General features: G+C 43.8%; 1 long non-coding RNA gene across 1 annotated transcript; it reads left to right on the top strand.

Moving 5' to 3' along the window:
* The first annotated feature begins 9523 nt into the window (after nt 1–9523).
* LOC308465852 lies at nt 9524–11147 on the top strand. Its single transcript, XR_013980587.1, has 3 exons — nt 9524–9667; nt 9819–9892; nt 10729–11147. It is a non-coding gene; the product is annotated as an uncharacterized lncRNA (long non-coding RNA).
* Nucleotides 11148–14206: the final 3059 nt, after the last annotated feature.

Here is a 14206-nt window from a genome sequence, read left to right as displayed (position 1 = left end):
AAGTGTGTTATATTAGGGGAAGATGCATATAAGCATCTGTCTATTTGGAGAAATTTGTGGCAATATGGTGGTGGCTTTTCATGAAGACTTAAAGAGATTTGTAAACAGATGTGGAAATGCAGAGAATGGAATTTTAGGTTGGGGAGGGGATGAGAACTGAGAGGAATGGAAATTGATGGATTTTCCTGCCTGAACTGCAGATGTTGGGGACTGAGCCCAGAACCTTCTGCATGTAAAGCTGATTCCTTTTTCTTTTTTTCCATTCATATCCCACCTTATTTCTAAAAAAAGGATAGATGATAGATAGATAGATGATAGATTAGATAGATAGATAGATAGAGATAGATAGATGATGATAGATGATAGATAGATGATAGATAGATAGATAGAGATAGAGATAGATAGATGATAGATAGATAGATAGATAGATAGATAGATAGATAGATAGATAGACAGATAGATGACAGATAGATAGATATAGGTAGATAGATAAATAGACAGATAGATGATACATAGATAGATATAGATAGATAGATGATAGATAGATAGATAGATAGATAGATAGATAGATAGATGATAGATAGATAGATAGATGATAGATAGATAGATGATAGATAGAGATAGATAGATAGATAGATGATAGATAGATAGATAGATAGATAGATAGATAGATAGATGATAGATAGATAGATAGATAGATGATAGATAGATAGATAGATGATAGATAGATAGATGATAGATAGAGATAGATAGATAGATAGATGATAGATAGATAGATAGATGATAGATAGATAAATAGATGATAGAGATACACAGACAGACAGACAGACACACAGATGATAGATAGATGATAGATATAGTATATGAAATAAGGATCTGGCAAGGCAGTAAGTCAATGGAACCAATAGACTTTTTTAATTTTGTTTTAAGAAATGAGGGACCTTCTGCATGTAAAGCTGATTACTTATTTATTTGTTGCATTTCTATCACACCTTTTCCTCCAAGGAGCTCACAGTGATGTACATGGTTGTCACCAATCATATTTTACCACACAACAACCCTGTGAGGTTGTTAGACTGAACGACAGCGACTGGCCCCCAAGGTCACTCCCGGTCAGCTTCATGGCTGAGTGGGGATTCGAACCCTGGTCTCTCTTGGCTCCTAGTCTGGCACTGTAACCACTGCGCCACATTGTCTCTCCCACTGACCTATGGCTTTTCTCCCCAGAGCAGCCTGCCCACTTCACTGTCCTCGCTTCTCAACCTGACCAAATGGAGGTCTTGTGTGCCCTAGACTTGGGGTTGACGAAGGGACATGCGCTGCTGTTCAGAAGTGTCGAAGCGTCTTCTATTTTCGTGTTCGGTGGTGGAGGAGGAAGCGAACAAAGCTTGGCTTCAAAAAAGATAAAAGAGGGTGGAGAGAAAGAACATAATGACTTGTTTTGTTTCATGAGGAAAAGCAGCCCCAAGAGTGGGCATGTCATCAAGCAGCTGGTTTTCTGTTTTTACCCTGGAAAGCAAGGAAAGGTGATTCATGAGAGATAATGGATGTGCGACTCTTTTTTTTCCTGCTGCTCAAATAGTAGTTTCTATGGAGAAAAGTAAAAGATTCAGTCCCCACTAGGGACACGTAAATCTGTCCATTACATTTTCTTTCTTTCTTTTTCTTGATATTAAATTCAATTCTCCACTTTTCCATAGCAACCTGTGAAAAAATTACAACAATTTAATCTTCGTGGAAATTCAGCAGCCTTTTCGGGTGGCTCTCTCCTCATATGCAAGTTTTTGGGATGTGGTTTTTCCTAAATAATAATAATAATATTTTATTACGTATACCCCACCCATCTGGCTGGGTTTCCCCAGCCACTCTGGGCGGCTCCCAACTGAATATTAAAACACAATACAGCATTAAACATTTAAAAACTTCCCTCAACATCTAAAAAAAATGGATTTTTGTGTGTTATATTCAGTCATAAATGCATTTTGATGCACAGTTATGATGCCAAGGCCCAGCCCCACGTGACGTACCAGCTCTGAGGGGCAGGCAAGAGGGCAGAGCTGCCCTTGGCTGGAAGAAAAGTGAAGTGGAACACAAGGAATCTTGATCCCCCCCCCCATTAAAACTTTTGTGCATCCATGTCTAATCTTGCCCCTTTCTAAAATTTATTTATTGATGTGTGTGCATCCTCCACCAGGGCTTTTTCAGTGACGGCTCCAACCTGGTGGAATGCTCTGTCCCACGAGACTAGGGCCCTGCAGGACTTGATCTCCTTCTGCAGAACCTGTGAGAGGGTATGGAATTGTGTATCCTAAAGGAAGGCATGGCTGGCTAGCTGGCAGCATGCACCCAGAGGCGCATGTTGGTGACCCCTTCCTTAGTCCAACCCCTGTTGATGCAGAAAATCAACAGTCACAACATCCCTGACAGGTGGGCCATGGAGCCTCTGCTTAAATTCTTCAGTGGTGCGTCCACCCTCTTCTGAGGCCACCGCTCACTCTCAAACGTCTCATACTGTCAGAAAGATCTTTTCATCTAAATTGGATTTCTAAGGATGTCCTGGAAAACCATGAGGACTGTTTCATTCCTTGTTTAACAGCAGTTATAAAAGCTGCTGAGTCAGTTTCCTTCCGGAGAGCGGGCTTCCAGATTTTAAAAGAGAAATAAGTATCAATGCCAAAGAGGAAAACAGGACAGAAAGATACACAGCGTCACAAAAAATGGAGGAAGGATATGGGATAGCGAGACTGACTGGGGTTAAATGCTGCTGATCTCTGACTCACAGTTCAGAATCGCTGCCAAGTGATTCCATGGAAGAGTAAAGACGTCATGTGGTTCATTTCTATCACCTTCCTGGCACCCAAAAATTTCTTTTTGGTGCATTGACAGCTAGGGCAATGAAGACGGGGTGTGTCCTGTTGGGTTCCTCACACCTTGAATTCTAAGTAACTACCACCTAGTTGCCCATCTCCCCTTCTTGGGCAAGGCCCTTGAGTGGGTGGTCATGGACCAGATCCAAGAAACTGATTTTCTAGATACGTTTCATAAGTAGCTAGATTTAAAAAAGCTCTAGAGATCCAGCTGCAAGTAGAGTGAGCCAGCACTGTCTTCCACCTACTCTATGACTTCCATGGAGGTGGTGGACTAGAGGTTTGTAAACAGAGGTTGGGTGGCCATCTGTTCCTTAACTGCAATTTCTGCATAGCAGGAAGTTGGACTAGGTGACTTTTCCATCCCTACAATTAGTTACCTCTGAATCATAGTTTCAAACTGCTGTCAGGATTCCATGGAAGAGGAAAGAGGTCATTCATATTTAAGAGGTCCTCTGCCTGCAAAAATCTGCTTCACATTTCTCTTCAGCAGCTTGACAGATGTTTCTCTGTCAACCAGATCTTTGAAGCCGAGAAGGTCTAGTGTAGGGTTTCTTATGCTTATAAATAATGGCAGGAAACTCTTGGTGAGATCGCCAACATCTCTCCTGTGCTGCTGCCTACAGGGTGGACTTCAAATTCGGTGACCCAACGCTGTTGGACGCAGCCAAGGCTTACTTCATTCCCAGAGACAAACAACCATGCCTGTCACTCACAGAAGCTTCCAGATCCTTCTTGCCTTCAGTCAATTGATCTTCTATGCCTCTGGTAAGCCGTACAAAGCTAGCAGGGAGGGAGGGAGAAATTCCATTCAGTTTGCATTTGAAGATGAATCAACCAAATTCACACTTTCTGAAACGAATATGAGAACTGTAACTGAGTTATCCTTCAAAATCCACACTGGGAAGAGAGACTGGTTGGTAAACCACTCCAGGAATTGAAGCTCTGTGAGGGAAATGCATGTGGGTGTGTCTCCTAACAACACTCTTAATTCCCTTAAAAAAATACAGCTGCCACTATTTTTCGGGGAAGGGGATCAATGACTCCATATAGTAATGTGATGATTGTTTTAAATGCATAATTTAAATAGTGCCTGCAAGTGTTTTCAGAATGTTTCCCCCCTCTTTTCAGAATGTTTCCCTCTTTTTCCTTCCTGAATAGGTTTGCCACTCTGAGCTCCTTCAGGATGGGGGAGGGGGGAATAGAATATCAATCAATCAACAAACATTTGAGAGCTTGCAGGGCAGCAGTTGAAGAAGGAGCAAAAAGGGTTTTCTTGTGTGTGTGTTTCTTTGTGGCTGATTAGCTGCTCTCCCTGTGCAAAGGTCAGAGGGGGCAGGGTTTCTGTTGAGGCAGGTGATTAGCTGTGGGAGGAGCTTATCAGAGCTTGCAGGGCAGCAGTTGAAGAAGGAGCACCCCCAACGACACGTTCTCAAGATGGAGGGGGAGGGAACAGCTGCAGTTGCCTGCGGTTCCTGCACAATGTTTGCCATCTTGCCAAAGGTTGCAGGCAGCTTTACCTGCAGCAATTGCATGTTGATTGCCCTCTTAAAAGACAAAGTCCAGCAACTGGAGGAAGGTGTAGCGACGCTCCAAAGAATTAGAGAGCTGGAGCTCTTCTTGGAAGCAACAGAGCACACCGTCTCCACCAAGGAGGAGACAGGGGACTCCCCTGAGAAGGAGGCTAGTTCACCAACACTAGAGCCAGATATATGGAGAAACGTGACTCAAAGAAGTAGGAGGCCCAGGGTTCGCTCTGATTGTTTACAAATACACAATCGCTTTGAGGTCCTCTCCCCTAGCATGGAAGACGAAGAGCAGACTCCATTTGAGGATCTCTCCCTCATTACAGTCGATCAGGTATATGAAGACGAGCAGCAAAGTCAGTCCTCAGGGAATGTGCAGGCGACCTTGGAACAGACAGCTCACGGAAGAACCCCGACCAAACCTAAGAGGAGGCGTTTAGTGGTGATAGGGGATTCCCTACTGAGGGGAACAGAAGCAGTGATCTGTGGGCCTGACAAGATGTCTTGGGAAGTCTGCTGTCTCCCCGGGGCTAAGATCCAAGATGTAACTGAACGACTGCAAGGAATCATAAAACCCACTGACAAATACCCCTTCCTCTTGGTTCATGTGGGAACCAATGACACTGCAAGCAATAGCCTCCAGAAGATCAAAAGAGACTACGAGGCTCTGGGCAGGAAATTGAAGCAATTAAATGCACAAATTGTCATCTCATCTGTCCTCCCAGTTGAACGATGTGGCCTGGGGAGAGAGGGAAAAATAGTGGAAGTGAACAGCTGGCTTCGCAAATGGTGTAAACAGGAACGGTTTGGATTCTTAGATCACGGACTGCAGTTTCTTGAAGATGGACTTCTGGCAAGCGATGGGCTGCACCTCACAACGGTTGGGAGAAATGTTTTTGCCAAAAATCTCAGAAACCTCATCAGGAGGGCTTTAAACTGACTAATGTGGGGGAGGGAGACAGTGCTCCTGAAGGTAGGAGTCTATCAATTGATGAAGATGATCATCCAAATGTCATAGACCAAATGGAGCAAACAGCACGCAGACCTAGTGGTGGGAGGAAAAAATCCTTAAATAAGAGACACGGGGGAATGATTAATGGACTTCAATGTCTGTACACTAATGCACAAAGCATGGGAAATAAACAAGATGAGCTTGAGCTCTTGGTACAGCAAACTAAATATGACATAATAGGCATCACTGAAACCTGGTGGGATAAGTCCCACGATTGGAATGTAATAATGGGGGCGATACAATCTATTTCAGAGAAACAGACCAGACAAGAAAGGAGGAGGAGTGGCGTTATATGTCAGGGATGTGTATACCTGTGAAGAGATCCAAGATTTAGAACCTCAAAGCCAAAGTGAGAGCATTTGGGTCAAAATTACGGGAGAGAAGAATAACAGTGACCTCATTGTGGGCGTTTACTATAGATCCCCAAGCCAAACGGAGGACATAGATGATGCCTTCCTGGAACAGATGGCCAAGCATGCAAAAGGAAGGGAGATAGTAGTAATGGGGCACTTCAATTACCCGGATATTTGTTGGATGTCAAACTCAGCCAAGAGCATAAGGTCAAACAGATTCCTCACTGGCCTTGCAGACAACTTCATTGTCCAGAAAGTGGGAGAAGCAACAAGAGGAACAGCCATTTTAGATCTGGTCCTAACCAACGTTGATGACCTGATTAGTGGGGTAGAAGTGGAAGGATCATTAGGCGCGAGTGATCATGCTCTTCTGAAGTTTACTATACAGCGGAAAGGAGCAGCCAAGCATACTAGGACTCAATTTCTTGACTTTAAGAAAGCCGACTTCATAAAACTTAGGGAAGTGCTGAGTGAGATCCCATGGACAGTAATACTAAAAGGAAAAGGGGTTCATGATGGCTGGGAGTTTGTTAAGAGGGAGATAGTAAAAGCACAACGTCAGGCAATACCAATGAGACGGAAACATGGAAGGTGCCTAAAGAAGCCAGGGTGGCTATCTAAAGAACTTTTAACTGAGTTAAGATTAAAAAAGGATGTGTACAAAAAATGGAAAAGGGGGGAAACCACCAAAGAGGAATTCAAACAAATAGCCAGCACGTGTAGACACAAAGTCAGAAAAGCTAAAGCACAGAATGAACTCAGGCTTGCTAGAGAGGTTAAAAGCAACCAAAAAGGCTTTTATGGGTATGTTCGTAGCAAAAGGAAGAACAAAGAAACAGTGGGGTCACTCAGAGAAGAAGATGGTGAAATGCAAACAGGGGACACAGAAAGGGCTGAACTCCTCAATGCCTTCTTTGCCTCAGTCTTCTCCGATAAAGAAAACAATGCCCGACCTGAAGAATTTGAAGCAAATGATTCAGCAAAGGAAACACAGCCCAGAATAACTAAGGAGATAGTACAAGAATACTTGGCTAGTTTAGATGTATTCAAGTCTCCAGGGCCAGATGAACTGCATCCAAGAGTATTAAAAGAACTGGCAGATGTGATCTCAGAACCACTGGCAGTCATCTTTGAGAATTCCTGGAGAATAGGCGAAGTCCCGGCAGACTGGAGGAGGGCAAATGTTGTCCCTATTTTCAAAAAGGGGGAAAGAGAGGACCCAAATAATTACCGCCCAGTCAGTCTGACATCAATACCAGGGAAGATTCTGGAGCAGATCATTAAGCAAACAGTCTGTGAGCACCTAGAAAGGAATGCTGTGATCACCAATAGTCAGCATGGATTTCTGAAAAATAAGTCATGTCAGACTAACCTGATCTCGTTTTTTGACAGAATTACAAGCCTGGTAGATGAAGGGAACACAGTGGATGTAGCCTACCTTGATTTCAGCAAGGCATTTGACAAGGTGCCCCATGATATTCTTGTAAAGAAGCTGGTAAAATGAGGTCTTGACTATGCTACCACTCAGTGGATTTGTAACTGGCTGACTGACCGAACCCAAAGGTTGCTCATCAATGGTTCCTCTTCATTCTGGAGAAGAGTGACTAGTGGGGTGCCACAGGGTTCTGTCTTGGGCCCGGTCTTATTCAACATCTTTATCAACGACTTGGATGATGGACTCAAGGGCATCCTGATCAAATTTGCAGATGACACCAAACTGGGAGGGGTGGCTAACACCCCAGAGGACAGGATCACACTTCAAAACGACCTTGGCATATTAGAGAACTGGGCCAAAACAAACAAGATGAATTTTAACAGGGAGAAATGTAAAGTATTGCACTTGGGCCAAAAAAATGAGAGGCACAAATACAAGATGGGTGACACTTGGCTTGAGAGCAGTACATGTGAAAAGGATCTAGGAGTCTTGGTTGACCACAAACTTGACATGAGCCAACAGTGTGATGCGGCAGCTAAAAAAGCCAATGCAATTCTGGGCTGCATCAATAGGAGTATAGCATCTAGATCAAGGGAAGTAATAGTGCCACTGTATTCTGCTCTGGTCAGACCTCACCTGGAGTACTGTGTCCAGTTCTGGGCACCACAGTTCAAGAAGGACACTGACAAACTGGAACGTGTCCAGAGGAGGGCAACCAAAATGGTCAAAGGCCTGGAAACGATGCCTTCTGAGGAACGGCTAAGGGAGCTGGGCATGTTTAGCCTGGAGAAGAGGAGGTTAAGGGGTGATATGATAGCCATGTTCAAATATATAAAAGGATGTCACATAGAGGTGGGAGAAAGGTTGTTTTCTGCTGCTCCAGACAAGCGGACACGGAGCAATGGATCCAAACTACAAGAAAGAAGATTCCACCTAAACATTAGGAAGAACTTCCTGACAGTAAGAGCTGTTGGACAGTGGAATTTGCTGCCAAGGAGTGTGGTGGAGTCTCCTTCTTTGGAGGTCTTTAAGCAGAGGCTTGACAACCATATGTCAGGAGTGCTCTGATGGTGTTTCCTGCTTGGCAGGGGGTTGGACTCGATGGCCCTTGTGGTCTCTTCCAACTCTATGATTCTATGATTCTATGATTTGCATCCCTGTTTCTCTCCCCAAAGGCACTTTCAGTCAAGCAACAGAAAATTCAATCCACCATTGCTCTCCCTTAAAACCAAGCAGCTCAAACTAACCACTGCCCCCTTCTCCTGGTTAGCTAAAAAGAATGGGTCTTGAGGTGTAGCCTTCAAGGAAACAGCTCTGAGCATGCTCAGATTGCCCTTAAAGATAGCCCTAATGGACCTATACTGAGGCCTCCTAACAATGGCTGGGGATGAATGGGTGGGAGTCAGGTCCTGCTTGTGAGCTTTTCTTCAAGGCCTCTAGTTGGTCAGAGTGAGAAGAGGAGGCTGGACTAGTTGGGCTGTTGGCCTGATTCAGAAGCAGCCTGGGTCTTATGTTATTTTGCTTCTAAGTACTTTTCCCTTTAACCTCACTGGCTACAGCAGTGTAACCCAGTCAATTTTTGGAAGAATAATTGTACAGTTGTAGAAACTGTTTCATCACCTTCAGTTTGCCAAGTCTGTGATCTTTTTGTTTTTTTATATTCTGTCTTGTTTTGTTTTATTGAACTCCACTGAATTGGTTTAGAAACCTGCAGGCAATTCATGAATTTCCGGAGAGCATTACAAAGTTCACACAGAAACATAAATAATGCTAGTTTCAACTCGCCTGTGGAAACAACTCGGAGGTTATTAAGAAGAAAAACGATAACAACAAGGAGATGGGAAGATGGGACTTGTGAATATTAAAGCAGCAGAAATATGAGATGATTGGACCCTTGCTGAACTCAAAACATGGGTACCCCCAACAAAAATTTAAAATTTGGCAAAATATATGGAGTTTATGATATGTATCGGTATAATTTGGAATAACTAATGTGATATGATTGGTTTATTAAATGGAAATTTAATAAAAATTATTTTTAAAAAATAGAAACCTGCAGGTAAATAGAATAATAACGATAATGCTAACAATGACAATTACATAAGAGAAGAAAACAAATAACGAAAATCAACCCCAAGTGCCAGACCAACATTCTGAGCCAGAGTAATCCAGGAAAGCCAAATTAAGTCAATACAAACGAAACTAATTGGAAGATTGACTTATTCTTTCTTACCTATTCTGTTGCTCTCAGTCCTGTGTGGGATGTGTCATTTTGGCAGTTGTTATTATGGTGTTCTCCAAGAGACACTTATTGCTCATTGCAGGTGACACTGGACAAGAAAGTGGACCACCTACATATCATTTACCACAATCCTTCTGGACATTCCTATGGATTCTTCTGGGCATGCTTCTATGTGCTTTGGTGTTTGCCCTAATTGTAATTATGATAGAAAGATACAAAAAGAAGATAAAAGGTAAAAACCATTTGCATTAGTCTTCTTCTCACCTCACTTGGGTTTGAGGACCCTGTGCAAATATGCCTCCACCTTTCTCTCATGTCTCCTGAGAGGCAGAGAATCATCACTGCCACAAACTAAATAATGTGCCTATTGCTACCCTTTGTAGATACAGCCTCCACGATGCCAGAGGAGGTGCTCAGCTTTCCTCCACCTGAGAACCCAATGATGAGCCTCCCTGTGGTGAGTTCTGCACCCCAGAAATCACTGAGGAGCCCGGGAGCTATGACGATGTCCAGATAGGATGAGCATGCCAAAGAAATAAGGAATGTCAGCTAGATAATGACAATGAGAGCATTTAATGTTTTGAAACCATTTAGTGCCAACAGCACAATCATTGTAACTACGACGATTGCAAACAGGTGGCAGTAAATTGCCTCAGCTTCACCTCCTTCCCTCCCCACAATGAACTCACCAATCTACGTGGGGCTACCTTTGAAGGTGACCCAGAAACTACAATTGATTCAGAATGTGGTAGCTAGACTGGTGACTGGGAGTGGCCGCCGGGACCACATAACACCGGTCCTGAAAGACCAACATTGGTTCCCAGTACATTTCTAAGCACAATTCAAAATGTTGGTGCTGACCTTTAAAGCCCCAAACAGCCTCTGTCCTGTATACCTGAAGGAGCGTCTCCACCCCATTGTTCAGCCTGGACACTGAGGTCCAGCTCCGAGGGTCTTCTGGCAGTTCCCTCATTGCGAGAAGTGAGGTTACAGGGAACCAGGCAGAGGGCCCTCTCGGTAGTGGCACCCGCCTTGTGGAACGCCCTTCCATCAGATGTCAAGGGGATAAACAACCATATGACTTTTAGAAGACATCTGAAGGTAACTCTTTTAGGGAATGTTTTTAATGTGTAATGTTTTCATATATGTTGGAAGCTGCCCAGAGTGGCTGGGGCAACCCAGTCAGTTGAGCAGGGTACAAATTATAATCTCAAACAATATCTGGGAAAGATAAAATGCCTTAAAGATGAACTTTACCCTATCATACTGTCCAGCTTCTTCTTTTTCTCTCAGCCTCTACAGGATCACTGGAACATAGAGGCATGTTCAGCGATTCCACCACCGCCACCCTATGAATATATTTTTCCTTCTGGCAGTCCTGTCCCAGACATCTGTGGAGGGAGGTAGCTCACTTGGGACTAGAGCTGAGGACCTTATTGAAGAACTCTACCTGCTGTCAGAAGAATTGGGGGAGCCACCTTTCCCCAGCCCTTGAAAATGCTGGCACTGAAAGGTCTTGGACCAGGCTGATAAGCAAAGAGAGAGAGAGATTTCTCTCATTCACTGAGAACCAACTGAAAAACAAAGCATCACAATGGCCAGGTTCTCCCATCTGTCTTCAGTCCAGGGATGGGAAAGAAATATAGCTTTGGATCTGGTCTGGAAGCTCCAGCTGGTGAAAAAGGCTGTGGATAGACTGTTGATGGGGACAGGCTCTTGCCAACACATAACCTTAGTCCTCAAAAGGACCTAAAGGGTGCTCACTAATGGTTCCTCACCATCCTAGGGAAAAAGTGAAAAGTGGGGTGCTGTGTTATGTTCCAAGCCCATTGTTGTTCAATGTCTTCATAAATGACTTGGACAAAAGAATTTGTGGGATGTTCACCAAATCTGCAGATGGCACCGTACTGGGAGGGGTAACTAATGCTGCAGAAGACAGAATTGGGATTCAATATGACCTTAACAAATTGGAAAACTGGATCCAGACTAACAAAATGAATTTCAAGAGGGACTAATGGAAGGCTGTAAAGTTAGGCAGGAAGACCCAGCTGGAAAAATAGAAGATTGGGGGCACCTGGCTTGCCAGTAATACATGTGAAAAGGATCTAGGGGTCTTGGTGGACCACAAGCTTAACATGTCAACAGTGTGATGCAGCAGCAAAAAACATGAATGCTATTCTAGGCTGAATCAACAAAATCTTCAAGGTTCTTGTATCGATTTATAAGGCCTTACACAATGTGGACCCAGGATACCTCAAGGGCCATCTGATCCATTATTTCCCTGCTGGATCACTGTGACCTTCAGGTGTAGACTCCGTTAGTGCTCCTCAGTGGCTCAGATGCACAGCTCATATCCACCAGAAACTGTACCTTCAGTATTGTGAGCCTGGCTCTTCAGAACTCAATTCTGGCTGAGATCAGAGCTGCTCCCTTCCTCTCTGATGAATTTCACCTTCCTTCATGAAGACCTTTGCATTTCAGCAGCATTTCCAATATTATTTTCATCTCAAATTGATATTTATTTCTATTGTATCTTTTGGAAGCTTCTTCTACACTGCACAGGGACTGTGGTGTTAAGTGGTATATAAGTTTTTGAAATGAATAAAGTATTTTTTTTTTTTTTACTTATGGTATGCCTATTATTCCTACAAAAAAGTTAAAGGTAAACGACCCCTGACAGTTAAGTCCAGTCGCAGATGACTCTGGGGTTGCGACGCTCATCTTGCTTTACTGGCCGAGGGAGCCGGCGTTTGCCCACAAACAGTTTTTCCGGGTCATGTGGCCAGCATGACTAAGCTGCTTTGGGTGAAACCAGAGCAGCTCACGGAAATGCTGTTTACCTTCCTGCCGAAAGGTACCTATTTATCTACTTGCACTTTGACATGCTTTCGAACTGCTAGGTTGGCAGGAGCAGGGACTGAGCAACGGGAGCTCACCCCGTTGTAGGGATTCGAACCGCTGACCTTCTGATCGGCAAGTCCTAGGCCCTGTGGTTTAACCCACAGCGCCACCCGTGTCCCCTTATTATTCCTACAAGCCTTTGCTAACTTGATGCCTTTCACATATTCTGAACTACAACTGATGCCCTGCCCCATACAGCCAAAGAATCATTCTGGGCTGTCCAACACAACCTGTAGCAAACTGTGCCCATCTCTTCCATCATCTAATATCAGATGCTAGGGTTGCAGGCAGCTGAAGAGCACTGTATACACAGGTATACAGGCCTCGGTCCTGTATACCTGAAGGAGTGTCTCCACCCCCATCATTCAGCCTGCACACTAAGATCCAGCGCCGAGGGCCTTCGGGCGGTTCCCTCATTGCGAGAAGTGAGGTTACAGGGAACCAGGCAGAGGGCCTTCTCAGTAGGGCACCCGCCCTGTGGAATTCCCTCCCATCATATGCCAAGGAAATAAGCACCTATCTTCTCTTTAAAAGACATCTTAAGGGAAGTTTTTAACATTCAATGCTGTATTGTTTTTAACACTTGATTGGAAGCTGCCCAGAGTGGCTGGGGAGACTCAGCCAGATGGACGGGGTATAAATAAAAAAATATAATTATTATTATTATATTATTATTGATTTCACACCCTACCTTTGGTGTGTTGTTTTCACTAACCAAGGCATTCCCAATGCACACTTTCTGCTAATGTGCACACTACTGTTGCTTGGGGAACTACCTCACAAAATTCAAAGAAGCGTGGGTTTCTAAGGACACCTGTTTCAGTTCACTTGCTGTTCCAGGAAGTGTGAATTGCAAAGGCAAATTGAACTACATTTCTCCGCCATCCTGACATCCATCACACCACAAAGCCAGAGAGACTTTTCGTAAAGTAACATAATAGCTAATCGCTAAAAAGTTGGGACTCTATCTCCCACCTGATGTCAACTTCCACTGGAAGGAGATTTTGAGTATGGTCTGGAGATGTCTTCTGTGATGGACATGGGGGTGAAAGTACCTGGGGAAGTGTAGAGCAGCTGTGAGGTGAGAGGGCCTGGAAAACACGGTGCCTGCTCCATTCCTTGATTGACAACATTCATAAAAGCTTCTCAAAGTCTTTCCTTTCAGGGAGGGGGCTTCCAGATTTTTTTTTTTTAAATCCATTTATTTGTAGGAGGAGTAACCACAAAAAAAGAAACAACACCCCAGTTTCAAGAGAAATCCATATCAGTGCCAGAACATCGCACACAAAATAGAGAGACCATTCTGTTTATGGGATAGGGAGGCTAACTAAGGGTTAAACGCTGCTGATCTCTGACTCCGTTTTGAATCAGTGTCAGGTGATTCCATGGAAGAGTAAAGAGTTTGTTTGGTTTTTGTTTTGTTTTCAACATTCTTGGCACCCCCAGATTGACACTCCTACTTTGTTGGACCTCCTTCACATGCCTCTTCAAGTGCTTGTGAGATATACTCAGAGTCGAGTAGTAATTTCATGCTCTTTATTTCAGCTCATAGGAACAGTTACTGATTCCCCCTCAAAACCTCAGGCTTTATATACATTATTTAAACAATGGGTCCTGGCTGATTCTGCTTCCCTCCTGGACATAGCTGTCAACTTTTCCCTTTTCTTGCAAGGAATCCTATTTGGAATAAGGGAATTTCCCTTTAAAAAAGGGAAACATTGACAGCTATGCTCCTGCTGCAGGCCAATCAGGTTCTTGCATTCTAGGATCCTACCTGCCTATTGTTCTAGGATCCCAATAATTTATTTATACCTCGCCCTCCCCAGCCAGTAAAAATTACAGTAACAACATAATGGGGGGGCAATTTAAA

Source organism: Podarcis pityusensis (assembly GCF_964106645.2).
Source record: "Podarcis pityusensis genome assembly, chromosome: 16".
Taxonomy (NCBI): domain Eukaryota; kingdom Metazoa; phylum Chordata; class Lepidosauria; order Squamata; family Lacertidae; genus Podarcis; species Podarcis pityusensis.
Note: the sequence above shows the minus strand (reverse complement) of the source record. Positions and strands in the feature narration are given on the sequence as shown.